The sequence below is a fragment of the Dermacentor albipictus genome, chromosome 1 (genome assembly GCF_038994185.2).
Source record: "Dermacentor albipictus isolate Rhodes 1998 colony chromosome 1, USDA_Dalb.pri_finalv2, whole genome shotgun sequence".
Classification (NCBI taxonomy): domain Eukaryota; kingdom Metazoa; phylum Arthropoda; class Arachnida; order Ixodida; family Ixodidae; genus Dermacentor; species Dermacentor albipictus.
Genome location: NC_091821.1, coordinates 175829041 through 175854521, shown reverse-complemented (window position 1 = coordinate 175854521; position 25481 = coordinate 175829041). Strand labels below are relative to the sequence as shown.

At 44.1% G+C, this 25481-nt stretch overlaps 1 protein-coding gene and 1 long non-coding RNA gene across 3 annotated transcripts in view; one reads left to right on the top strand and one right to left on the bottom strand.

Annotated features, from left to right (window-relative positions):
- The window catches only part of LOC139052603 (uncharacterized), a 110372-nt gene extending 107503 nt beyond the window's left edge, over positions 1-2869 (top strand). The window contains exon 4 of the long non-coding RNA XR_011509981.1: positions 2674-2869. This is a non-coding gene — a long non-coding RNA (uncharacterized lncRNA). The remainder of the gene's footprint in view (positions 1-2673) is intronic.
- LOC139052546 (cell adhesion molecule Dscam1-like) overlaps positions 1-25481 on the bottom strand; it is a 1125159-nt gene that overhangs the window by 726665 nt on the left and 373013 nt on the right. The window lies entirely within an intron of this gene.

Sequence of the window (25481 nt, the reverse complement as noted above, 5' to 3'; positions counted from 1 at the left end):
AGGATACTTTAGCTCCGGTGCTCCTATTTAAATACATTTAAAAGTAGAATTCGGGTTTCTTGGCAACCACTCCACCAAACATGACGAGGTTTGTTGCATTCAAAAGAAAAACTTAAAATCTAGTGACTGTTTGCTTCGAATTTTTTATTTAGGTCGTCAATTTTCACTAAAGATTGGCAAATATCGCAAATTTTCAGTAAACGAAACTATCAGGCTTATAACTCTGTAACTCAGCAATAAAAATGATATCACAGTTCTGTCAATTGAGTCTAACAGTGCATCTAAAGCGGACAAAATTGATATGTTACACATGAATCTCAAAAAATTTAGTAATATTGAAATACAGCCTTTGCAGAACGCTTCTACACAACGTAAAAAATCATGTAACATACAAATTGACATACTGAATTTCTCCGCTTTGAATGATTTAATGGACGCCGTAGAGAAAATCACGATATCTATTCTTGATGGAGCGCTATTATCTTTGTAAACTCCGTGCTTCTATATCTTTTTTTCGCACTTTCGAATTTTTGAAAATTCTTTCAACAAAATGTAGGCCCTAAATCGGAAATCCGCTTCCAACAGTCACTAATGTTAGCCTTTCTCTCTCCAATGCAACAAATTTCACTAAAATCGCTCCATGGTTATCTCAAAAAAGCGTTTCTGCGTTTTACATGTATTTGAATACGCCGTATCGGAGTTGGGCCGGAGCTAAAGCTTCCTCTTAAGCGTCCTACAATTTTATGCCAAGGATGACATGACATGCATGTCCTGGTATAGAACCCGCGCCATATCTAATCATACAGACTTGTCTGAATATTCACACAAGCGCCACGCGAAGACTTCGCGGCGCCAGAGAGAAGCCCACATGCAGGCATGCCCAATACATGACGTGTCTCTGCGGTGGCAATATACGGTGTGTCTCTACATCGCCTCACTGCTAATCGCATTAACGTCGACACTCATTGTGAGATGGGTTCTGCCGCAATTTTTTGCTTTTATCAGTGACATCGTTACACCAGAAGACACTTGAGCTTAAAACTTTTTGCAGATGTCTGCATTCTCTTTTAAAATCATTACTTGCAGAAAAAAAAAAGCTAAACTGATTTGCGTCATCTGTTTTTGGGTGGTCTAACGTTTGGCCTATAAAATTAAACGATGAAAAATCTATGTTGCTGTAAGTTGCTAATAAGAAATATGATTTTAATTTTACTCAAGTGCTCCATAACAAATCCCTAATTGAGGTTGACCACTATAAATATTTGGGAATTACAATTAGGAGTCGACTTACACGGGCTATCAACATCGATGAAGTAATCTCAACCACCTCCAGAAAGCTGTTTTTTTTTTTTCATCACAAATTAAAACCCGCGCCCTCACAACTTAAGGTGCTGGCCTACATCACCTAAGCTAGATCCCAACTCGAGTACGCAAGCGCAACGTGGGATCCATATTTTCACAGCGTGGCCATCTAGGTATCTATAAAATGGAAGTGGTCCAGAGGGCAGCAGTTCGGTCCATATACAGGGTGTTTTTTTAGCTGCACCAAATTTTTAAAGTTAGAGAAATATAGATCACGGTAACGTTATGTTTACCATGCGAATGTACAGATGGCGGCCTCTAGATACAGAGCAATTGGCGCGCTTACATGGGTAATTAGCGAAGTTACGGTAATCAACTTTCTAATTATCAACATAGGTGGCTACAGCTACTTCGGGGCCCGTCCTCGACACTACCTATCCCAACGATTAAATTTTGAATAGCGGATTTCATATGGCAGCTATGCGAATAATTAGTTCCCCTTGGCAGGCTCCTTGAAACCTAAACTGGCTGAAAAAAGAGCGTCTGTGTCGTCAACGTCGCCGCCCTCCTGTCTTTCGTCACGTCTCCGAGGTAACCGCCGGTCAGGCCCGCGAGCAGCTTGCGTTATCTCTTTGTTGTCTGTGTCGTTGGCCTAGCGCTCCAATGCCGGCAGTCCGCCAAACTTACTTCGTCATTCCGTTGGGTGCCACGTGTCCACTTCCATCGACGAAATGTTGTTTCAGGTTATTCAGGAGAAGTTATTTAAACGCAGGTTTTAGACCGAACTTAGCAGTCTAGAAGCTGAGCCTATGATCTGCTGAGAAGCAGTCGAGGAGCTAGAGGGCTAGTGCCGTCCAGTATCGCCTGGGCCGCCTAACCGCGTCTGAACTTCGTGAGACTAGATGACGTAAGAGACGACAAACCAATGTCTGCAACGAAGCTCACGGTAGTTCCCCTCAAGTTATCTCAACCTGCTCGGGGGAACTCGTCAGATCTAGACTCCCGGGAAACCCAGCACAGCAATCACATACACCGCAACGAGATCGGCTCCCCATCTTCGGTAAAGCTCTGCCGTCGACTCCACGCTTTATGGAATTGCTGCGGCGAGCGGCCATGCGTATGCCATTATTTGTTTTCTTTTGAACTCTGTTTAGTAGACAACCGTTAAGTGTATTCTTGTGTAGCGTTAGTTTTATATCCACTATTAATTACTCGTTGTATTTCTTTTGTCTTCACCATTGATCTAGATTAGGTGCATGTGTGTTAGTGTTTTTGTTTCTTTTAATTTGTGTATCGTTGTCAGTTGATAAATATTTTTCTTTCTCTCTTTCTCCCGACTCTGACTCCTTCGCTGTGTTCGCTTGAGTACAGAACGACCAACTTGCCTGTATACCCCATCGACGACTTCGCGCCGACGGCGAACGGGTGACAAGCCGCGGCACTGTTGAATGTACCAACCTTATTATTTACTCTTTATCTTGTATTGTCTTTTCGCCCAAATGCTTGGTCTTCGGACTGCAGTATATTGTACACAAATAAAGTTACGAAATGTAAGAGATAAAGCCCACCGGCAGCATCTTCATGCTTTGGAACAGCACTTGCTTTGTGTACCATCGCAAGATCCAGGCCAGCATTCGCAAACGTCTCTTGTATAAGTCCTGTCCGAAACTGGCATTCTTCACGGCGATCGTCTTGGTATAAGATTGATCACTATCACGAACGGTGTGTGTTTGCACGCATGTCATATCCCGTGTCCAATATGGCACGATGCGATGCAAATGATGATGGTGATGATGATTTATAGGCATTCCCTTTGAAACGGGACGGGGAAAGCCTGCTTGAATAAATCAGGCATGCCATACATGTTTTTCATCGCCTTAATATTTATACATCCCCATAAGCTTCTTTTTCTTCCTCAAAACTTCCCTATCTACCTTGTACCGCTACCTATGCAACTGCCACACGATGTGCCTCCTGGTGTAATAATATGCAACTGCAATGCAAAGAGCGCACGTATAGGCGCTACGCGGCGCGCATCTCACATCCCAAGGCAAGTGGCCCGATACGATGATAATGATAATGATGATTTATTAGCATCCCTTTGAAACGCGGTGGTGATATAGTCACCTAGCCAGCTTGATTTAATAAGGTACATAATATATTTTCTAGCATTCTTGCATACAGCTTCAACTTCTTTTTATTCCCTAAACCTTCTTAACTACCTTGTACCGCTACCTGCGCATCTGTTACGTGGCGTTCCACGTAGTGTAATAATATGGAAGTGCAATGCAAAATATGCACACCTCAACGTTACGCGGCGCGCGTGCGGCATCGTGTGTCTCCTCGGACGCGTGCTTTTATAAGGGATGCTAGCAAACGCTGGCAGGGCTCAGTGGTAGTGTAGCTGACTGCCACGCAGCGGTCCCGGGTTTAATCCCGACCGGACCTCGCTGTTTCTTTTCTCATTCCTGGCGGTAACTGCTACGGACACCGGCGGCGGCGGCCACCATCGCAAACCGAAATGGCTATTGGAATGGGACCATAACCGCTCACGCTGTAAAACGCACGCGGCATGCCACAGGCGGCAGAAAGCGTGCCGAGACAACAGGTGAGCGGTGACTTTTTCCTGCCGCGGAGCGAATGGGTCTTGCAGCCATTTTTTGCGGCAGGCCGCTTGCCGCCGATCGGGGAGACCAATGAGACGTGGCTTATTCATTCCCGTGGGCAAACGCTGCAAGGAAAGATACCCCCGCTCTGTCAGAATCGCTGATCCCAGGCACAGTAAGTCCAGCTGATAGAGAATAACTTGCTCGCCGCGGCGGCAAAGACGCCCGCAAGTGTGCGCACACCAATGCTGGTCCGGTCTGCCGCATGCCGCGAGTGTTTTTGTCGCTAGTATGAACGTCACTTTAGGGTATGCCGCATGTAGCTTCACCTAGGAATGGAAACTCAAGCAGATTGAATTATTCACTTACCATAAGACCCACTGTGCTGTTTCACTATGGCGACAATCCAAATGCATAAAACGTTTAGTGCTAAGTCTACACATGTTTCAGCTACTCTCGAAGCTGTGGAGTATTTGAATTGAAAGCCATAGATACCAACACAAGTTCGGCATCCATAAAGTGCTTTATAATTATTGCCTGCTGAATATAGTTCTCGCGGACGTTTCCATCTCTATATTTTTCTTGCCTTTGCTTTTTCTCTCCGCTATTCTTTCCGTCGTACCCTTCCCCCAGTGCAGAGAAGCAAACCAGAATCTTTTCGGATTTACCACCCCGTCTTTCCCACACAGTTTATCTCTTTCTTTCTATATCTATCTCTCACTTATTGCTTGTATTTACTAACACCACACCGTCAGAGAGATCGAAGGGAAATAGCGGCCGTATCACGAAGCGATGCGTCATTGTTATATTTTTCCCCTTTATGTTCGCAGTACATTATCTTTCCTCAGCGTAATAAAAGAAAGTCACACCGGAGGTTATTTCGCCTCCAGTGAGCAGATTAATTTATTGTATTTTGTTACTGTGCTCAATTTATGAAAGGACAATGAGGTATAGAAAATACACAAGATGGAAAGCTTCAGTTCCCTGTATTCGTTGCAATAATTAGGCATGTGAAAGCCGGTGAAAGCGTACTCACCCCAGCCACAATATAACCTACCTCGGAAACACAAATGTCAATGGCCTTGTAGGATACGAGTAGCGCGCGGACCTCTTCCTTGGTGAGAACTTTTGTATGTCACGCGTATTTCCTTCGCATCGCATTTCAAACGTTAAACTGTGTTATTCTCACAACATTTCAGTGTCATCCACATTGATATTCCTGGCAGTTACACGTACTCGAGCACTGTAATAAGTTAAATGTTGAATTTGCATTTGCTGAAGGCCGAGAGCCCGATGTGCGATTCCTGTGGGTGCGAAGAGACCATCCAGCACCTATTGTGTACCTGCCCCCGCTACGATGTACAACGCCTCTCTCTGCAGGAAACATTGCACCGACTAGACTTACGACCTTTCACCGAGTCAAAGATACTCGGACCGTGGCCACACCCGTCACTGGCACGAAAAGCGAATCGTGCATTACTGCAATACTTGAGGTACACCGGTTTAAGAGACCGTTTATAGTGTCCCTGTGCATAGTGTCCCGCCCACACGTACTCAGTGCTCACTCTCTCCCTTTCTCCTTTTTCTATTCCCCTTTCCCCCACACCCAGTGTAGGGTAGCAAACCGGATACTCTTCTGGTTGACCCCCCTGCCTTTCCTGCCCTTGCTTTCTCTCTCTCTCTCTCTTGCATTTGAACGTCGCCTAATGAACAGAAGCTGCCATTCTAAACTAGCTTGCTGTTATACGTAGTGCTGCAAATCTGGCAAATATCGTGGCTTTCAAGTAGCGGAATGCAGAGAAAATAATCAACGGCATAAAAAGACAGTCATGCGGAGGATGTGCTCGTATACAAGAACTGCAGAGCAGTGAATCATTGAGGAACCACTAATCTCGATCTTCGGGAATGTCGAATAGAATATGTATCAGCGCGAAGCGCTTTGCCTGCTCGAGTTTAGCGCGCGACACATTGCTGTCCCACTCGAATTGGTTGCCCAATGTAGAGGCTGGGAAAAAAAAATATGGCAGGATCTGCTCTGTTACGCCCTCTATCGGAGCACGCGCCTAGTATCGAGAGATGGCATTGCGCATGGCATGCGCGACCTTTAGCGCTCCTCTTCCTGCCAGTGCGCCCACTTGCGACCTGTGAGAATCGCAAGGCTGCAAAAATGTTCGGACAGCGGCGTCTGTTTCAGCCGTTGCGACGTGCGACTGCGCACAGCACGCTCCGCCAGCAGAAATAGACACCGCTCTGAAAGCGTAATAATCTTTCGCACTCATCGCGATCCCGCTAGCAGGTTGGCCAGAAGCTGGCGTGCACGAAAGGATGCGAATGCGCAGTGTCATGCCTCGACACCAGGCGCTTGATGCGTTAGATTGAGCAAAAATTTGGTTTAGCCTAAGTTTGACCATTGGCACGCGCTTGTCGATCCCGCAGAATGTTGTCCCCCGCCTGTACACGTAGGTCTGCGCTGAGGCATGTTATATCCATTGTGTTGCAGCTGCATAACATACAGGGTATTTCAGCGAATACTTAATTTCTTTTTTAAAAGAGTGCTTGTGGCAGATACCACAGTTCTAGCCCATGAGCTTGCCTACTAAAAGAGGCGGACATTACTTGCACAGTAAATTTGAAATGCATAATCGACTAATTAACAAGAAATCGCTATTTCAGTTTTCAGCTAATTACCTTTTGTCAATTTTGCAATTTACAAATTCTAGCTGGTGACACTGCAAGGCATATCCACTTGAAAAAGATTGCGTGGATGACACCGTTTATGAGATATGCGCCGTCAAACTTCCGTTAAATATACACTGTCCTTCCACTTACTTTCTTAAGGTTACTTCCTTAAGAAACAAAACGTCGTTTGATGCAATGAAGCACAAAAGTAACTGGAACGCTAATGCATATCTCCGCAAAGTTCATGAATTAATATCTCGAAGCTGGTGTCAATCTGAGAATTCATTCCAAGTGGACCCGTCTTGCGAACTCCCCGGCTAGAGTTTTTTAATTGCAATATGTGCCATAAGGTAAATAGTTTAAAACAAAATTTATTATTTTTTCCTAATTCGTCTCTTATGCATTTAATTTTTTTGGCAAGGAATGTCCGTCGCTTCGAGTACACCAGGTCATGGACTAGAATTGTGCTATCTCGATACAGTCAATGTTTAAAAAATTGAGAGCGTTCACTGAAACGCACTGTATATACGGCACATTTGTGATTTAAATTACGTTCATATTTGTGAGCAGTAATTCTAAGTACTGTCACGTAAATACAAATTATAAGCCGCTGTAAAGCGAAGCATTTGAAGCTGTCGGAGAACGAGTTCGCAGCATTGTCGGCATCTTGTTCGCTGTGGGAGCGGCTGCATTTTGCCATCTCTCTCTCCACGCGCTTTTAAATATTGCACTACAGTTCTTAGCGTAATTCCCTGCAAAACTTGCAAAAGAAAGACTAATGAGTAGCACAGAACCAACGACGGAAACTGGCCATTTTTCGTTGGTGTTGATACAAAGGGTCTGCGCCGACGAAGTTGCCTGGCGAGCATGCCCTGTGCACGGATTTTTTGCTCAATGTTCTATGTGGAACGGAAGCAGGCAGGAAACGACAAGCCAGGAAGCAAACAGAAAGACTGGAATAATTTCGAACGGGAGCTAAGGCCATTCCGAGTTGGGAAAGAAAGTTGATGCGCTTTATCAATTTAATTAAAAGAAAAAAACGTTTGAGGCTGACATTTCAGCCGGAACATGCTTCATAATAACAACGAGCCCTTTGTTTGCACTTGCAGCATGAGCTGTGGCTCTCGCTCAACTGAAAGTGCAAATCCAAACATAAGGCCTAGCTCGCGACTGGCATGTCCAACAATGCCACAAAAATCTCAGAAAAGCCCATAAGCGCGCACGCCTTTCGATGTCACCGCGCTTAAGAGCTTTTATGTTTCTAGCACCGGTGATTGTTTTTCCCAACAGGCATGAATAGTGCGTGCGACTGCGACTATACATTGCACGGCGCAACGTCTGCGTTGACCAATCTGTCTGCGGAAAACACACTGTCGAAGAAAAAGAACTAGGGGGGTATAACTTGCATACAAAGCTCTAAATTTCAGAAGACTGTCTGATGAGCACTAATTAATAACCAATAGCGGTAATACGCCCTATTCGTGAAGACGAACTTTAAAGAGACCACGATGCTCAACATTCAGAGAAGCGTACAAGCTGTGAGCTACCAGATGCCATAGTGGCATGCTTCTAGATATATATATAGAACTCAGAAAAGAAGAGTCCTTAATTCTGGCTTGTACCGGCCCCTTCAGCATCAAGTAATCACACCGTCAAATACCCTCATCTAACACCCTCCCCTACCCCCCCCCCCCCAACACACGCACACGCTTGAGGTCTTACAACTAAAAATAAATAATCCTGAGTTCGTAGTCGTACACTGTGCATGAATAGTTCCAGCCGCGGCATGTGTATCGTCTGTGATATCCCAACCACTGCCGCCACCTTTCTTTTGTTGCAACACCGCCCTGCTGCAAGATGTAACGATCATAACTTTTCAGCATCCAGCACGTCCATCTCACACTGCGTCACAAGGCATTAGGTACTCTTAAACCCCGGATATATTTAGGTATTTCCGACGTACTACGCAGCGTCCAGTAAAGTCACATAGGTTACGCCGGCGAAGCCAGAACCGTCGAAAATTTGCTCGCTGCATAGTTTGGACTCCAAGAGAAAGAGGCATGTAGGCTAACCCAGGCTTATTTCGTCTGCAGGATAGCGTACACATGCCTGTATATACCCCCCCCCCCCCCCAAGGAACCACCAGGAGTGAAAATACCGAAAGAGAAATTAGGAACAAACTGGTCATTCCACCACTCCCGAAGAACATGGGAGAACACAACAAGGGACCCCGACGCGCACGCGCGGAGTCAATCAGGAAGACTCTAGCAGACAAACCGGCCGCGTATGTGGACGCGTCGCCTGTAGGAAATGACACATATACAATAACAGCTGTGGTCGGAACGGGGAGAACCCTCCGAACCGAGGAGGTCACAGCGAGGTCTATCCTGGAAGAAGAAGAAGCCGCCATTGCTTGTGCAACCGCTGTCGCAGGAACGCTATTCATATTGTCGGACTCAATGTCAGCGATCAAAATCTTTATATGGGGGAAGTAAGTCAAACCGCGGAAGAGAAACTACAAAAACCGTAGATAAGCATCAGGCTTCTCTGGGTCCCTAGCCGCTAGGGAAACACCGGCAACGAAGTTGCAAACCTCGCTGGCCGCGCAACTATTAACCGGGAGGAGGGGCAACCTCCTCCGGAAAACCCTGAAAAACTGTCACCAAGTTACGGAGATCGCCTCCCTCAACAAAGAGGGGAGCGACAGATATGCCTCCAGGCGGTGGCCTAAACAGACACCAGGCCGTGGTCCTGCGCGAAGCCCAAACGCGCAGTGTACTCATCCTCAGGAGGCTAGCGGCCATCCTAAGGGATGACAGCGTCTCGGCATTTACGTTTTGGGGCTTAGCTCAGGCTGGAAAGGATCAAATTCTATGGGGATGCTACCGCCACCTGCCCCCAATAGAGCTTTTACAACTAGCCCCCTCACCGGAGGAATGGGAGAAAACGACGAGAATTGTCGACCAAAAATGACAGACCGGGCTGGCGGAATGGACGGCTATCGCTGCGGCCCCCTGGGCCCCTCTCTAGCCTCAACCCATTACCTGGTTCCCCCTACCCCTACTATTCAATAAAGTTGTTTCCCCCTCCTCCTCTAAAGCACTCACATTGCGTCGGCGTAGCGTAGCGCGGGTGCGCGTCACAGAACCGCGCAGTTACGCAGCATAACATTTGTTCGTTCACAAATTCTAGCAAGAAATCTGAAAACACTGAAGAATGAGCGCAATCACCGGTGAGTGGGAGATAGCATGCATTAAATATAGGCAAACAAATCTCAGAGAGAGAGAGAGAGAGAGAGAGAGAGAGAAAGGACAGGGAGGTTAAGCAGGTTGCACCTAGTTTGATACCCTACACTAAGGGAGGAGAAAGCTGGCAGCAAAAGAAAAGAGAAGCAGAAGAAAAAGAATAACAAGTGAGGATGGCGCACATGTAAAGAGCAGCGTTCACCGCGCTATCAGAGACGGTCACAGAGTTTAGTTGTCTTCAAAAACCGCAGCAGTGCTCTCGCGGCCTACATCGCGGATGACGATCGAGGCCATGGTCGCAGTATTTTTCCTCTGTGAGCGCGCTCTCGTCCAGTCGACTATTAGTGGCAAGCAATGTCTGTCTTTCATTATTAAAAGAGTGGCAGTGTAATAAGATAGGTTGTATGGTCTCGCCGCAATCACAAACGCTGCATGAGACACTGTCCATCGTTTTACCGATACAGAAACAGTATGCATACGTAAGAGTGACGCCCAATTACAAGCGATACAGTAATGTTGCGCCCCACAGAGATAGACTAAGTCGCAGCTGCAATTAAGGGTCAAGAGAGCGCAGCTCTGAGTGAAGCACTTCATTAAGCGGAGTAAAGGACGAGAATTCCTCAAGCGCATCCATGTTTAATTTCATTAAGAACTAACACTAAAATTCCACTCCCTTCTTATATAACGATTCAATAAATAAATTTTTACACATCTTCAGGACGAAACCAAGTCTTGGAACGTGTGATCACACGTATAGGAAAATTCAGACTCGTAGAAAGCGTTAATTTTCAGTGTGTTTATCTTTGATGAGACTATACATTCGAATGGAAACAGTTCGAGCAATGTTGCGAACGACTGTGAGCTAGTGCAATTGCGAAGGCGACTACGAGCAGAGACACATCAACTTATTTTGGCTGAGGCAGATTCATTGTAAAAGCTGAAAAAAGCAAGTATATTCTAAGTAGGAATTCGACTCTTGAGGGAAGTAAATTCAGGAAGTCATGTTAACACCTTAATGAGAGCAGCATTCTGGAGAAGTTGGTAATCCATTATTCAAGTATTATTGCGCAACAAAAAAGACACGGCTTGGTCTGTCTTCTTCTCTTACGTCCGTGTCTTTTTTGTTGCGCAATAATACTTGAGTAATGCATCTTCACACCGTATTACAATTGCTAGTTTTCCCTATGCTTTCCCGAAAAGTATACGATCATTCGAGTGTCATGCCAATCTATGCCCATTCACGGCAGTCCAAAAAGGAGTGTAGTTTCCGTTTTTTGTTTTGCCAAATTTTGATAAACTTAAATAGCTATAATCTCGTTTCTTAACGCTATCCGTGCCTCAATTCCCGTGTCTCGAAGCGACTTCTGTGAAAAGCGATGAATTCCTAGTTGCCTACCTGGCTTTGAAAACAGTCCAAGGTTCATTCACGTAAGTCACGAAGGCGATGACAAAATGCACCCTGAAACCGATTACCACTGACACCAGTTCCTTACGTGCGACTGCAGCGTGACTAAAGGTTGCAGGGAAAAACACAAGCTTATGAAACTTTACGTACATTACGTCTATCATTAGTTGTTTTTCAGGTACGGGTAATGATAGTAGACTAAGAAATATTTGAAGACACGTGTCATTTGCTTTTTGTAGCGGAAGAGTAATGTTGCGAAACAGCAGCAGTTTTCTAGAATCGCGGCAATGTATTCCGAGATGGAATTATCGTAAATTACAGTGCGATTCATGGTGTGATGTCAAACGCGGTCTCCTTTTAAAAACAATCAAACAATCCTTGCGATAACACGCGAACAATTCTTTTAAATTTAATAAGTACTCTTATTCGTCCTCAATTGTCTGTTTTCTGTCTGTATTCAGTACCGAAAAAAAAAACTTACAGTTGAAAGGCGCGCATTCAAAGCTACAGGGAAGAGTAGGGTGTGCTTTTGGAAATTTCGTAACTAAATCATTCGTTTGTATAGCTTTTTGTGGTACAGATTAAGCGACGCGCCCCGGCTCGATAGGAGCATACACGCAGTGGCCTTGTTTGAAATGTCTGTGGAACCAACGCTCTCTGCATAGGCGCATGGAGGCTCTTCGATAAAATCACGGCCTTTAAGAGGATGATTATAGACTCCGACTGGCCACAATTCAGCTTGTTTCGCGGTGTGGCGTGTTTTTGTGGTAAGCAAGCCGTTTGACTATGTTTCGTCAAGCATTGTTGCGCGCATGATGTAAGATGCCGAAGACCACCAATAAACTGTGTGGACTTCATTATGACGTAATCCGAACTCGGCCAGCTACTTGTTGCGCTGCATGCAGTATAAATTAATGCGTGAAGTTGCGAACATGATGGGCGCAGAGCACATCACATTAGGTTTTTCTATTATTTACTGCTGCATTATGAAGATGGAATGTTCCATCGGTGTCATAGGTTTGCGCGTAGTGGGTTCTGCGATAAAGCTGAATTCACGCATACACGGCACACGCATTTTGGACTTGGCAGTGCAATGTTTATGTCGCAAAACTAAAAACATCGCGTCAGAATTCCAGTCGGCGTGCCCCGGCCGCGCCTCGTAATTATTATTATTATAATTATTATTATTTTAGAATCCTACATCCCACGACATTTTTGAGCCAATGGCAAATGACAGTTACTAACACTACAAATATCCTTCAGGAATATTGTTGATGAGCACCCGTGTGCCTGGTCTGCCGGCACAGTGTTGGTGGCGTAACGATGGGAATTCTCACTTCAAAGTAAAAGTGCTACCTCCTCTGTAGGCGCCGCCATATTTATACAGAAAAGCACGCACGGAAACTCTATGCAAATCACGCTTGAGGGGGATGGATGTCTTATTAGCGTCCTTCCTTTTCTGGCGCACCTTCTTTGTTATGGCGCTATTTTGCTGTACAGTTATCATCTTCTGTAAGGCAGCTATTGAAATGATTACCTGTTCTGATCTTTCTTTTTCTTTTATATGCAATCGTACCGTTTCAAGCCAAAGAGCGCTTCACTATTGTGCGCACTGTGATTGCTGTCACGGCCTGGCAAACGGGGAAGAGTCATTGCGCTTCTCGATTCTGTAGCACACGCCCGTAATATGAAGCCGCCAAACAGCAGCAGAGCATTGATTTGGCAACGAGAACATATAGTCTCAGCTACAGGCACTTGATGCACAATAATGATGTCCCATGAGTGTGTTCCTTTCTCGTCTTGCGGTTTCATACATATAGTTTCATACTAAAAATAGCAGAGAAAAATTTTCACAACGCTGTCTGGGAGTGCGGCCAGTACAAGGCTGCATGCGGCACTGCATTGATGTCTGGATGTACATGGATTTGTCTAAACTTCGTCTCTTTCACCCGGAATAGCCTTTTAGTTTGATTGATCTAGTTTGAACCTAGTATTGATTCGTGCGATTTACCCTCTCATTTCTGCAATCCTATATTTGTGAGAACGATACAAATAATTAAGGATGGACGAATATTCCAATTTCCGAATACGAATAAAATATTACACACTAACCATTTATATTCGTTATCAAAAACAGTCAATTCGGAATTTTCGAATATTCGAAACTAAACAACTAATTCTGAACATCCGGCTCATGAAAGCCCATTACTGTTCTCCGTCTGCTAAATCAAGTATCGCGAATTCGCAGAAGTGAAACAACGGCAAAAGTTTTCGAAGGAATGCCGAAACAAAATGGGTAATGCAAGTTTTAATTCTGCTTTCACGACGGAAGCCTACATGAAAACCTGTGCGTTTTGTTTGTAGTCTGTCATTCAGTGTTTTTGGCGATCTAGTCATGTGGAATTTTTTTATCTTTTACGCTATGACCAACGATGCTTTCCTTGCAACGCGACCTTTTACACGTATTTACAGTACACAAATCCCTGAACAACTTTTTTTCCCCACAACTTCGAATCGTTTTTCGGCGACCATTTATTTAGAGCTTGACAAAGCTCCATTCCAAACAGCAGCCATTGATTCTTGGAAAGTTTGTTGGAATTGGAATGACCAATTGGGAGGGCCCTCTTTGTGACTTCTGCGGGTGCCGCGAAACGATCGCGCGCCTTCTTTGCGAGTGCCCTCGTTTCAACCCGCAAAGAGCACCGCTCTCAATTACGCTAGACCAGTTGACAAGCACCCACTCATGGACGGAAAGTAAAATTCCTGGACACTCGCCTACATGGACATCAGCGCGAGCACCTATGAAGGCACTGCTGCGTTATTTATGAGATACCGGGCTGTGTGACAAGTCGCGACTGTGTGTTGTGTGAGGTTGAACGTATTAGTGGGACGTTAATGCTGTGTATACCCGCCGTGGTTGCTCAGTGGCTATGGTGTTGGGCTGCTGGGCACGAGGTCGCGGGATCGAATCCCGGCCACGGCGGCCGCATTTCGATGGGGGCGAAATGCGAAAACACCCGTGTACTTAGATTTAGGTACACGTTAAAGGACCCCAGGTGGTCAAAATTTCTGGAGTCCTCCACTACGGCGTGCCTCATAATCAGAACGTTAAACCCCATAATCTTTTTTAATTTAATGCTGCGTATGACAATGTGGCGTCTTCGCAGACAGCAGGACAGCGCCCAAAACTACCAGGCTCTACAAATTTTCCGAGGCTATTCGAGCAGTTTGTTAATGGCAATTAATGATCTTATTGAATTATTGAAGACTGCTTCTTTGTCACTGAGAGTTAGCTGTCTTTTTTGAACTATAGGCAGTGTAGGCATGATACCAATTAACAGAAGTACATATTCCTTCTGTAAATACGCATCTGCGCATGACTATTCGATATTCGATTGGATGTTCGATACTTGCTGTTCGTATTCGATCCTTATGCGAAAAAATGTATATTCGCCCACATCTGCAAATAATAAAGAATTCTTTAAAATATCTACATTCCATGCACGACACACGGTAAGCGTGAGTCGATCCGCGTCTAGCGACACGCGTACTCAGAAATGTCGACACTTATTCGTCGAATCTTATGTCGAGGTAAAATTACGTAACCGGGTGGAACAGTTGTCAATTAACATTGTTCAAATAGCACACGACAAGTATTTATTCATTTATTTATTAAAAAAAATACCTCCAAAGGCCCTTATTACGATGGTATTATATAGGGGGGGGGGGGCGGTCACAGGCACAGGTCATAGTTTGTACATCGTAAAACAAGAGAAGGTAACCAAAGTAATAATAGAGTGAAACATACGTAACATACAACATAATTAGGTTACAATTATTACAGAGAAAAACATTAGTGCATATCAGGAGAACATATGGCAACTGCAATAAAAAGCAAACAGCAACAAACATCGAAAACACTGTAAATGTCCCAAAAAATAATAATAATAAGAGTAGTTGACAACTCGGGAGCCAATTAAATCTTGAAACTCAGTCAAGTCAGGTTCTGTGGCAATGTCTGATGGTAAGGGGTTCCATTCGGTTATTGTGCGTGGTAAGAACGAATATGCATAATGATATGACTGGCAGGTAATGCGTTTGACTTTGTATGGATGGTCTCGGCGTGGAAAGATAACTGGTGGTGACTGAAAGAAATCATCATGAAGTGATGGATGGTAATAAAGCTTATGTAAAAGTGATAGGCGAGACATTTTACGGCGAAGTGCTAAGTTTTCCAACCCAGCTTTATTCCTTTACAAGGTGACGCTGGTGTAACGTGAATAATCTGAAAAAAATAAATCGCGCAGCACGGTTCTGCAAGGCTTTGGCGTTACTGAGGATATAAATTTGTTCGGGATCCCAGATGGCAGACGCGTATTCTAGTTTAGTATGGATTAATGTTGTGTACGCTAGTTTTTTAACACGCACTGGGGCTTCTCATAAGTTATGTTTAATAAGTCCGATAGTACGGTTTGAAGAGGCAAGGGTAAGATTAATATGATTCTTCTATGATAAGTTTGACTGAAGGTTGATGCCAAGGTACTTGTAAGTTGTTGCGAGTTCCACAGCGTTGTTATCAAGGGAGTAGGTGATTGGAATTCGTGGCCTATTGGTGAAAGACGTGAGTTTAGTTTTGGAAATGTTTAATGGCATTAACCAATTAGAACGCCATGCACTTATTGCATCCAGATCAGTTTGTAGTAAGTGACTATCAGTGTTACTGGTTACACTGCAGCGCCAGAATGTAGCGCCAGAATGCACTCTCGTAATTTTAGTAAGGAACGCGATGGTGCGTGCAGGGCTTTCGTTTCACCGTCGCCCTCACGCAACGCCGTATAAGCTAAATGCAACGCCACTGTGTTTGTGAAGAAAGGAACGCTTTGGAAAATAAATAAATACGTTCAAACTTTTCTTTTTTGCTCACAACGACCCCTTGGTAAAACCAAAACAACTCGGAAATGCGTAATTTTTGAGCATCGCAATGACGCACTCAGAAGGAAAACTTACCTTTCATCGTGCACAAATTCATCAATGCGGAATCAATAACGCCGTCGAGACGCGAGCGACTCGCAAATATCTGCATATTATCTGCATAGAGTTTGCCTTCACTCAACAGCGCGTTGCCGCTTATGTTGCCTCCCAGAAATACAATGTAAACGCGTTTCAATGTCCACATCAGTAGTAAGGAAGGCATTTGCATTATATATGTCGTGTCGCGAATACCAAACCAACAGAGATATTATAAGCATGTGTGGCGAAGCCTCTGCTCGGCTTTGCTCGTCGCCGTTTGTGCCAGAGATAAACATGCAGGCACGTGCGGAAACATATATCCGTCGTCTCTGTGGACGTTTGCGGACACTTCTCACAACACGTTCTCAAACAACTCAATTTCCCAGCCAACAAACCGGAAAGCAGCGCAGCGAGAACCGCTGTTTGCCTGAATATAGGACCAGCTGCTTGCGCTCGTCCTCTGTACTATACAACGCGTGGCGCAAAATCAGCGCCGGTACTTTTCTGCGGTTCCATTTCAAGAAGATAAAAAAAAAGAAAACGCGCCTTCGAATATTTTTCATTGATACACGGAAATAGTATAATAAGGGAGGCACGCAAACTGTGTAAAATAGATTGAAGCAACGATATAACTGGACATGATATCCGCAACTGGTATACTTCCGAGTCCTTTGGACCTCATTTGAAGCACGTCGGGAATGTGAAAAAGATGCTCGCACGAAATATAGAACCCCTCTACTTCGATTTTCAGGAGCAAAAATTCCAAACAGGCTTTGAAACCCGTGTTTCCGCACAAACTTAGTTGGCTCTAGTTGCATGCGTGTAGGCCACGTAATTTGAAGCAGCCATTGGAGAAAAGAGCGTTACGACGTACCGAACGACGTACCAGGGTTAACGACTTCTGCCAACTGCTGGCTGTCGTCTTCAGCAGCTCAGAAAACATTGCATTGCGTGCATTAAGTTAATTAGGTGGCATCACAATAAAGTTATGTAGGCATATAAGGCTACAATTTTCAAGTTTGTGGAGGACCTTTAATACTCAATACCATTTCCCCCATGTAACGTGGATATACATTCTAGGCTGTGTAAAAAGCCTGCGAAATCTCAAGAATATCAGCTGGCTACGAGTTTGCTCGCCTGTACTGGGAAACGACATTTGTATATGTTGGCCGCAAAAAGCAAATCACAAGATTTCAGTGATGTCCTATCGAATATCCGTTATCCCTTTTCAGCTTCATAAATGAATACGATTTCGCATATCGCTGGGTTCCGGAACTTCTCGCCTCTTCATTACTGGTATGCAGTCTCCGTTGGTTGAAAACACGCTTTATCGCTCACATTAGGAAAGGTGCGATTTTTGCTATTTCGCGAGTTGTCATTCTTCCTCGGGTGTAATTATCAAAGTATTTGGTGCGCTAAAACGGTGATTATTATTATTATTATTATTATTATTATTATTATTATTATTATTATTATTATTATTATTATTATTATTATTATTATTATTATTGGGAAATATAGAGTTTTAAAATATCTGTTCCGTTTATTAAGGACGACAGGCATATGCGAAAGCCTGCGACCGATGGCCGGTATAAATCCCAATTTCTTCTAATTTAATGTTTTACATCCTATATGTATTCAGTTCTTCGCAGTCCAGTAGGAATTAAATCTATATTTCTAGCTAACCTCCGTACATTCCATGCTGTTATTTCCTTTTGATCTATTACCATATGCCGTCGATCAATGACAAGCGGGTCTTCCTATCACTGTAGAAGTGTTTACACTCTTAAGGGTGTTTTCTTGTCGCACTGGCAACACCCTTACCATTAGGGCCTCGCAAAAATTTATAGAGGATGACAGCGCAACTCTAACTAGACGTGTTATCACCAAAATCGTAGTTGAAAACTATGCAATCATCCCGATAGCCTTGGGGGCACAGAAATATCCGACAGAAGAGTTTCATATCTCTCCCTGTGAAATTCTCTTTTCTTGAAGTGCAGAGAGCAGGGGTATCACGCTAGGATCCCGAGATTCTTTCGCGTCCACCGACAGAAAACTATCATCATCAATAGCCCACACCCCCCTATGCACTCATACCCCCGTAAGCAAGCAAAATATGCAATGGCTCATAGCCCCGTAAGGCAGAGGTTACAAGCAGTCAGCAAAGTGAAACGAACAGTGCTTACATTCTTTGGAATCCCGCATACAACACACAGAACAGCACGTCGAAAACTGTCATCATCACTGGCTCATACCCCCGTAAGCAAGCAAAAAATGCAATGGTTCGTACCCACGTAAGGCCTTGGAATCAAGCACTCACCGAATGCAGCGAACAGTGCATACATTCTTTGTAATCACGCATGCAACATACAGAACAGCATATGTTTCAATAAAGCACTACTACCATTACTATAAAGCAATAAAGCAGTGCATACAACTCTCGGCAATTGTAGTGGTGGTTTTCAACAGCTTCGCCGGACATCCACTTTCGCAAGGCCGGGATGGCGAGCTTTATTATTGATAGTTTTTTTAGTTATAGTCCCCTGCCGTTTTTAGTGTGTTTGCGCGTGTATGTATGTATGTATGTATGTATGTATGTATGTATGTATGTATGTATGTATGTATATATGTATGTATGTATGTATGTATGTATGTATGTATGTATGTATGTATGTATGTATGTATGTATGTATGTATGTATGTATGTATGTATGTATGTATGTATGTATGTATGTATGTATGTATGTATGTATGTATGTATGTATGTATGTATGTATGTATGTATGTATGTATGTATGTATGTATGTATGTATGTATGTATGTATGTATAATGATGCAAATAAGTGCAAAATCGGTATGTATGTATGTATGTATGTATGTGTGCGTATGCGTGTGCGTGTGTGTGTGTGCTTAGAAAGTTTGTTATAATGTTTCTACTTGCGCGGCAGCCGACGCCTAGAGCTACCGGCACAAAACATAATTACAAGAAGACATATTTATTTAAAAAAGACAGCACCCGTTTTAGCGAAGCAACTGCTTTCGAAGACATCGATAACTTTGATCCTCCTCTCCCGCTTGAGCGCATTGAGCGATCATTTCAGTGTCGCCATCGGAAACGCTAAGCAAACCCACAACTCACCGACATTGTCAACACAAAGAAACCATGCATAGCTCGCCACACTAACCACGACACCAACAAAATCCAGCAAAAACTGCCTTGTTAGGGTGTCCTAGCGTTGGCGAGAGCGTGGAGAAATGATGAGAAATCCTGACAAGGAAAGGCACAAAAAGCGCCAACAGTGATTCGTATCCCTATTCCACCGAGATTAACCACTCAGTTTGATTCCCGAAAATATTTTTAGTCCCGTTTACTGCGAGTTGGGAAAAGATGTAGTTATGCTTAACGAACTTTTTTTGGTAAGAGCTTTTCATGCATGTTTGAATTGTCACAGACTTTAAGCAAGTAACTAGGCACACTGCGAAAAATATTCTGAGTTGGTCAATACAACTGCCGCGGATAATAAACGGTTCGTATATTGCCGCAGCAAGATGGTTGTGTGATAAGTACCATTGTCGAAACTAAATCGCACCATCTTCGGAGGCAGAAGGGAAGTATCAACAGTTGTGCGAAATACATCTGTGTGCACAATAAACGAAAAAGATATGTCGCTCTTCAGTATGACGAAAATTGACTAACTGAGGTTAAACGTAATACTAGGATAAGATGACAACAAAGACCGTATTTGTTCGCTACAGTGCAACAAAAAAGTCATAGTGGTTGCTGGCGATAACATTAAGTAATTCTGACAGATGGATGTTTGTGTGTAAATAGTGTGTAAGTCTTAGCAGTGTGGTTACTATGCGATCAGAACATCTCGCGTTTTCAAGAAGACATGATTTCGAAAGCGACATACGTAGCCATTTTAGAGCGCACTCTCAAAATAAGTATCCATGGGATTTACCAGAACATTTTACTTCGGCGTACTAAACAGCTAAATTAATTTGTCTTTCTCTGAATACCGGCGTACCAAAACCAGCGCTGGATCTTTAGTACATGAATTCAATGCATAAAAATCCCCGATAAATGTCTATAGCCACGCATGCAAAACTAAGAAAGTGATTTAATTAAAAAGAGTGCGTTTCCCCACGCCATCCTGAAACTTTGGCGACACCGAAATAGTAAACAAGCAGTTCTGAGACGTCGGACAAAGGAGAAAGTGCGAAATAGTAGCTCCCGAAGGAAGTCAAGAAGAACAAGCTACTCATTCACATAGAGTGCATTAAGTGCAAAAATCGGAGCAAAAATAATATGGCTGAATGATTAAGGGAAGGCGCTTTCAAGAAATCTAGACAAAAGACATGCATTCACTGCTGTATTTAAGCCGTTGAGTCCGCTTTTGTGCCGTGTGAGAGATAAGTGTTCGAAAAGTGCCAAACAGGCAGGAAGAGAAAGATATCTTAGAAGCTTACAGTAATACCCCATAAGCGAAAGGAGCGATTTAATGCATCACTGACGATGCCGAGCTGCCAGAAATTCGCAGCCACCATTGTTCTTTTGGTGATCACAGATTCGGCAGCACATGCGCGCGTACCCACACACACACACAAAATCTCATCGCCGGGGTGACATAGTCTGAAAAACTGATTGAGAAATAAGAAATACGTATGTAAGCGATTCGACAACAAAAGTTACGCCATCAAGACGCATTTAGATGCAGCAGCCCGATAGCAGGGTCATGTGCGCTGCATTCCTCAGTTAACTATTGCTGCCTTTGTCTCCTCTCAACTAAAGCTTAATACGATTGAGAGACCCGGTCTCTTTCACGGCTATTCAAGGTGTTGGAGGCGTCCCTGGAAGACAATTCATTTTAGCATAAGGAACAAAAACGTCCTCGCTAGTGTCCGCTTCAGCCCCTTTCCGATCCCCTCCCCTTTCCTTTTTTTTCTTTTGTCTCCCAATATTATGGCTCTCTTTCTATAGCAGCTTCCTGTCTAGCCATTTTCAATGGGTGCGGCCTTTTGTTGCATCTTCTTGGGCTTCCCGGAAAGCTGTCCTCGCCGCCATCTGTCTTCTGGTTGAGAAGACAACACACTGCTTTCTAGGCACGCGCAGAGTCTCGTTTAGAACCTAAAAGCGAGGGCCTTTTCGAAGAGCTTGCTTCTGAATGCTTGAGACATCAGTTTGGCGGCACACAAGACAATGGAGTGCGAATGCAAAGTGCTGGACAAAATAAAAGAAGCAGCAGCAGCAGCAGCAGTAAGTAAAGGAAATCTAACACGAAAATAAAAACAGATAGCCTCTGTTGTTTAAGTACGTTGCCGTTTTCTTTACAATAGAGGCAGAATGACAAGCCTCATCAGGACAGTAAGAATAGAAAACGAGAAGCCTTTTGTCGTTGCATCTGCGACTAGCGCTAACCGGAAATAGCTACAGTTTCAGAGGTCACGTAGTGAGCCCACTGCATCACCACAAAGCACGGAAATTTTTTTTTTCTACCCTTCATTCGTCAAAGCTTCATTTTTGTCCGGTTGTTGTTAACCTCAGATATGCGCAGTGAATACTTGTGTTGAAGTGCTGAGGTAAAAAAAAGCAGGAAAAAAAATATAAAACTTGGACGGTTCAAATGTTTGATTTGCACAGAAAATAGGTAAGAAAGCATTTAAAGGAGCGAAATAGACTGAGTGCAACCTGAGAAGATGTTTCAATACATATTCAGAATAAAGGAAAAAAAAAGAAATAGACTATTAGGAAGATAATCTAGCCAACTTTTGAAAGGTTCGCTATCGATGTCTTGCGACCTGTGCGTAAATTTCCACAATAATTTGGTTCTAGCGCAAATGAAAAAAAAAACTAATTAAAAAGAAAACCAAAACTATTGGCCGGTAATCTTAAACAAGGAACTTAACAGGAAAACCTTGGCTACTTCTAAAGAACGCCAACATCTCACTGCTATGCAAGTACTTTAGATAATGTCACCCAGGGTATAGGCACAACAGTGCAATTTCCAATAGAGAACCTCAGCCAGACATAGCAGTGCTAGTACACTACTGCTCACCGCTTCAACTGCTTTGTATTTCTCAAGATGGAGCAGCTAGAACTGAATAACTCCACATCTGAACTGACACTATAGAATGTATAAGGCTTGAAACTTCTACTTTACACCGGATAAATAGTGCTCCTATTTGCTTGAATCATCGCTTCAGAATATCTTCAACGTTAGCGTTACAGTGTTTTCGCTATCAAGGTAATATTTTCAAGCCGAAAACGTCGAGCTTCAACGTTTTGACGTTGTTGCGTTTTAAAGGGATGCAACGACTAAAGCTTATAACCATAGGGGTGGACGAATATTCAAAGTTTCGAATACGAATCTAATACTTCACCATAGCCTCCTATATGCATGCTGGGCCCGCGCAATCGCCCCAGCGCCACCGTTCAACCTCCCCGCCTGGCCTCCTCGCATTTCACCCATTCTGGGCTGACAGTGCCCTTTTTTTTAAATTATAGGGTTTTACGTGCCAAAACCAATTTCTCAATATGAGGCACGCTGTAATGGAGGACTACGGAAATTTCGACCACCTGGGGTTCTTTGACGTGCACCTAAGTCTAAGTACACGGGTGTTTTCGCATTTCCTTCATCGAAATGCGCCCGCCGTGGCCGGGATTCGATCCCGCGACCTCGTGCTCAGCAGCCCAACACACACAGTGCCCTTTCTAGAGGCGCTATCCAGTCGTCTGGGAGCTGCGGCCAGCGTGCGGAAAAGTCCCAACAAGGCACTGCGTGCACGTCTCAAAGTTTACTTAAATGTGACAAAATCTGCTTTCCGGGAAAAGCAGCCGCTGGGGATAAAGGATAAAGTGAGTATAGAGCAACGGCTGCTGTTCGTAAAGCAAAAAGCCGCTTTCATCTGGTGAAGTTCCCACCTCGGGCATATCCTTCTCAGAAAAAGTACAGATGAGCCTGTCTTAGGAAATTTGTTGTTGTGCTTTACACTAAATAGAGTTTATGCTTGACACTTTAGAAGTTCAGTAAGTCCATTTTTTTACACAGCATTCTATTGGTCGAGAGCTTCATACCGATATGCACCGAGTGCTAAGATAAATTAAATCAGTCGGCGTTCTCGTTCTGAGCATGCTCAATAATTTCTTTATAGCGATTTCCGAGGCGAAGTTAGATCGCAGGCGAGAGCTTGTGCGTACAAGGAACGCGCGGATAACACAGGCTTCCGAGGGCGAGGGTGACGTGGCGTCGCGATGATGCCCTCTCCCCTCACGCAACACCTGTCGCTAGAGTGTACTAGACAATGGTCGAGAGGGCCGAACGGCGCCCTCCCACTGAGGCGCTGCGTGTGGAAAGGTAGTGCGAGGGCGCTGCGAGCGAATATCATTGGGGCGGAGATGCGCTTCGTGGCAGATTCAACGTTATTTCGCTGCGTGCGCTGAGACCGATTGCTCGCGTATGTTCTTGTAATGGTGCTTTAGTTTACCTGCAAATTTCTACGGACACCTTTTGCTGCGTATACATATTTGAGGCATGGGTTATACAGCGTGGCGTCTTCAATTTTGCTCCGTTGTTAAGTGCGTCGTCTGCTAGCGAGCGCGCGTTGGTTGCGCGGACGCTGGCGGACGCCCAGTTTTTCTCGGAGAAAGGCTATGCAGCAACATTTTTGTGGTTTTACTTTCTTTCGTGCGCCCGCGAGCCTTGTCGACCGGTACCAAGTGTAGTTTTATCCAGGTAAACTGCTATTTCCAAGATTGTTTTCTAAATGTAGCACGTAATTTTTGCCACAGAAGCCGCCTATCTGCGGCATGAAGATGCGTAAGGAAATTTTATTAATGCCGGGTCATTTTACGCGCGCTTCTTGCTGGTGGAATATTGATCACGCACAATGATTAAAGAAAACAACATTCTAGTGAAATAAACCAGGTTCATTAACTGCGTGGCGCGAAGACATGCAGACGACCGGTGCACCTCTGGGTAAGTCTAAGGGTACATCGGCATATATATCCACGACATATATGTAAGAGAAGAATGATCAAATATTCTAAGTGCACTGATTGCAAAAGTGAAAACTCCCGAGCGGAGTAAGCGTGTTTTTTTTTAAAGCTGCACCGTGCCCCAGGTGAACCAATCGACTTTCCGAGAATAAGAATCAAGGCAATCATCGTACGTTTATATGACCAACAGTGTTAGGAAATATATATTGCCTATGTACTCAGATTGAGTCGGGGAGACCGGGAAGTCTTTACCAAAGTAATCTCCGTGACTTGTTTAGCGGTCTCCTTCAACGTGCCAGCAGGCGAGATGAAGTAGAAACATATAGCCTAACCGAATGGTATTTGCTATTCAGATCGTATTCGATTTCAACATTCACCAGTAAAAATTATTGAATAGCCGTTTGCAGTCGAATGTGACGAATAACAGCACTTTTGAAGTTCCGAAGGTGAGGGGCCGATGCAAGTGAGGACTCTTATTTCGGATGTGGTGCTGCTCGAGAGTTGTGGCTCTTGCGCAGAGGCTTACCAATTCCTGAGAGAATTAACGCACAGGTGCTAATCTGTTACGCCGAACAAGTTCCTAGCTGTCATTCAATATAAACGCCCCGTTCCAGGCAGCCTGTGAATATGCTAACTTGATTTAGGCAAAGAAAACATTTTTTAACAGCCTCACGATTTCTGCAATCCATTAAATTTGGGTGCCCAATACGGTACCAAACTTATCTTCAACGAACACAGCAGATCTACACATATCTGTACGTCTATGTGAGGCATGCCGTTCCTTTAATTGCTTCATTATTGTCCTTATGATATCGCACCGGATAACTGAAAAAAGACGTTTATAATACAGAAGCTTAGTTGAGCGGACGTACAGTTGGGAACGGCACTATACATTTAGGTATGAAATATAAGATACGCGCAACATGTTTTTCTCAGAAATCAGACTCAAGAATAATTTCTTTCGTTTACACCCCTAGAAAAAAGCCGAAGGATGAAACAGCTTTCTTTGTTTTTGTTTTTTTATTACAGCGAAGCTGTCTATGGCTAGGATCTGGAAAAGAAAATGTGTCCGAGATGTTGACAAAAAATCATCATGCGGACCGATCCTGGTGATAGTGCAGAAAGGGTCCAAGCTCAATGGCACATACCCCTGTGAGCTCAGGGAACTGTAACGCGCTCTTTTACTACCCTTGTCACACGTGGGACCCAAAGAGGTCCCAGGCACAAGGGTAACAAGA